The sequence below is a fragment of the Dipodomys spectabilis genome, unplaced genomic scaffold (genome assembly GCF_019054845.1).
Source record: "Dipodomys spectabilis isolate Male_0828 unplaced genomic scaffold, ASM1905484v1 ptg000043l, whole genome shotgun sequence".
In the NCBI taxonomy this organism is placed as follows: Eukaryota; Metazoa; Chordata; class Mammalia; order Rodentia; family Heteromyidae; genus Dipodomys; species Dipodomys spectabilis.
Window position 1 is genome coordinate 11369003 of NW_024870720.1, and position 3785 is coordinate 11372787.

A 3785-nucleotide genomic window follows, 5' to 3' on the forward strand; every position below is an offset into this window, starting at 1 on the left:
CAGTAAGTTCTCATCTTCACTTATTTATATATATATAGCTGTAACTGGATATATATATATATATATATATATATATATATATACACATATATACATATATATAAGTATTTTTTATATTTTTTTTCTGGGAGCATTTTGCTCACATTTGGAATAGTTGATTTAAGGTAGCAACTGGGACCTAATAGATAGACTATCTACATATTACCTGTACATATGGTCAATTTGCATGGAATATTTTTATCTTTTTCCCACTATGGTGGCTAGGTTACAGGAACAAGTAGAACAAAAAAACAAGGCAAAAGTTGTTTTACTTTTTATAATCTAACTTTGAAATGCTCAGAACACTATATCCATCAGTGTCATGATTCTCTCCAAATTTTGAAGCAACCTGCTAGTAGGAGACAGTCACATTGTAAGAACATTTATTGGTAAATACTATTGCAGTCATTTCTAGAAATCAAAATCTACAATATCTATAGATAGAGTTAATGCATCTTTTAAATACATTTTTGGCTTCACCTCTCTGAAAGTAATTAATAATTATCATACATGCTTTTTAAATTTTTATCTTGATAGTATAAGAAATTCAGGTCATGCTTGAAAATTTGCCATTTAAAAACCATTAGGAACCATACATATTCCAGAAGAGCAGAAAAAAGCAGTTTAGCTTCTTATTAGCTTTTTCAATGATAAAACACAAGAGGAATCAGCTTTGCCCTACGAAGTGAGTACAGCTCAATAAATTAATCAATGAATCAGGGACTGAGCAAACAATCTACTTTCCCTAAGATATTTTAAGCCTAATCAAAGTAGTCCACTTTTTTTCAATGCTGTAGTGAATTTTTTCACAGATGTGATTTTTCATCACACACTCTGTGTTTTACAGGCATTCTGGAATGCCTGCTTTTCTAATAATTCAGTGCTTCACTGAGAGTATATTAGAATTGTGGAAGTACACACCTGTAATCCCAGTGATTTTAGAGGGACGGCAAGTTTTAGCCAAGCTGCTCAATGGAGTGAGATTCTATTCCAAACATGAAATCTTTTTAGAAATGTTGTGGATAGAATTTAGCAGTCTGGAGGTCATTCTTTTATACAACCACCATTTAAAAAAAATGTATTTGAAACAGCTCTGGAGAGACTGAGGAAACATCCAGTATGGTTGGCTCTTCTTGATCATGTAATTTTTGTTAAAGTTTAAGAGAAAAATGAAATATTGACATGTGATTTGATGCCAATTCAGGCATGTGTCATATCCTGTTCACAGCAGAGAAGGACCACAAAATCACTTGGTTCATAACAAGACAGACATTGATACCTTTTAAAATTCTTCTGATCAATTTTCTGTGACCTTTGTCTCTATTGATAATCTTATATGGTTCCCAAAGGATGTTGTAAACATCCAAGTGGCCCTTGGAAGGAGAAAGGTTCTCTACCCCTAAAATGTTCTTTTATAATGTTTATTATGAAAGTTCCAGAGTTAGCTGTGATGATTAATCATCATTGACTATAAGTAGCCACTGTGTTAAGTGCTTTCTTCCAGTGCTTCCTTCAATCTTGCATTATAAAGGAAAGGGTTAGTTTTCAATGCATAAGATAAAAAATTCTGGATTCAGCAATCTGAGACTTATATGGCAGTTCACCAGTGGTAAAAGCAATCCACATTCAATTCATCTCATCCACTTCTGTTCCTCCAGAGTTTGTGTCTAAATTCCAGGAAGGAAGTAAAGAAATATCAAAAGCTGACATTTTAGAAGAATGATCTCTGCATCATCTTAGTACAATCCATATAAAAAGACCTTAATTTAAGGACCACGTGGACAGCTAAGGGCTAGTGGGTCATGATTACAATTCTGGGTATTTGGGAGGCTAAAGTTCTAAAGATCTCAGGTGAAAACTATCCTATGCACCAAAAAAAGACAAAGTGGGCACTTTCTTACATGTTATGATAATGAGAACTAGGTCACTTAGTGATTTGCCATTAAATGACAATGAAGTTAATATTTTTGTTTTGTTTCTATAATTGAGAAAGGCTCAGTGACTATAAATGTCTTTGTTAGCATTTTGTCTGCAAGAGTCTTTGACACTTTCTATATAGCTTGTTCATCCCGATCATCTATTTCTTTCAGTCCAGATCATTGTGGGATAGCAGGATTAAGGATATATCCTCATTCTGTGTGGTCAGTATTTAAGAAATGGTATTAAGTGGCAATCAGAATGTGAAGTCAGAGCCATATTTTGAAGTATTGCACAATGCTTCTTCCATTGTTGTCCTGGATCAAAAAGTAAATATTTCAAGGAATTTCCATAAACCTTTCACCTGACATGATCATTAAGAAAAAGTAATTACAAATTTTGGAGTATTTGCAAGATGATAGAACACTGTACTTTTAATTTTTTTATTTTTAAATTTTATTGCAAATGTGATATAGAGAGGGATTATACTTACATGAGTCAGGTAATACATTTCCTTTTGAACATTGTCACACCTTCCCTCATTCTCTTCCAGGTTTTCCCCTCCTGACTTCCCTTCCCGCAAAGTTGGTTTTATTATTATTAATAATAATAATTTTTTATTGTGAAAATACCATACAGAGGGGTTACAATTACATGAGCAAGAAAATGAACACATTTCTTATCAAGCATTGTTGCCTCCTCCTTTGTTTCCCCTTCCCATCCTTGACCTCCCATCCCCCCACCAGAGTTGTAAAGTTCGTTTTTGGACATAGCATCTTGTACATTTCATTGTTGCAACGGGTCCACCTGTATCCCTATTTCAACAATTTGTTTTTTCCCTTCCCCTCCCCAAATTATACCAACATCAAATACAGTGAAAACAGGGGTTATACCATGGGGGAGGGACATACAAAGCAACAAGAAATCACCGTGTAAATACGTTCGAAACAATAGCAAGAAAGAAAAACCATTTGAGTCCTTATCTTGGGGTTCACTTCACCTAACATCAATTTATCTGACCTTTTCTGCATGTACTAGTTATTGCAAATAAAGGAAACCATGGGACCTATGTTTCTTTGGGCCTGGCTTATGCTTTTTAATTTTATTTTATTATAAAGATGTACAGAGGGGTTACAGTTACATGAGTAAAGCCACGAGTAACATTGTCCATCTCTGTTACCCCTTCCCTTGTTGTTCCACTATCCCTTCCCTTCCCCACCTCCCACACTCCTTTCCCCCCACCCCGAAGTTGTTCTTTGAAGTACAGGCCAACCTGTCCAGCCATGAATTTTATCCCTAAAACTTTATTCAATGTTTAGAGTTTAGAATGCAAATGATTCTGCTAGTTCTTTTTATTCTGGTCCTGGGAATTGAACTCAGGGCCTGAGTGCAGTCCCTGAGGGTTTTTTTTTTTTTCTCAAAGCTAGTATTGGCTAGTGCTCTACCACTTGAGCTACTGCTCCGCTTCTGGATATTTTGGGTGACTAACTGGAAATAAGAGTATCCAGACTTTCCTGCTGTGGTTGGCTTTGAACTACAACCCTCACTCAGAGCTTACCCTCCTAAATTGCTAGGACTACAGTCATAAACCTCCAGTACCTGGCATTTCTTCTAATTCTTTCTCAAGGATCAATATGAGACCATAAAGAACACTGGCTTTGATCAGTTTTGATCTCCAATTATGTTATCAAACATCACTCAGAATATTTTCATTTGCCCTTCCAACTCTCTTCCCTCTTCTGATGTCTTTATCACAGAAAATTTACACATATGAAGCAGGCAAATGGTATTCTGACCTTCTGGCCCATGGCTCAGTTATGACAAAGTTC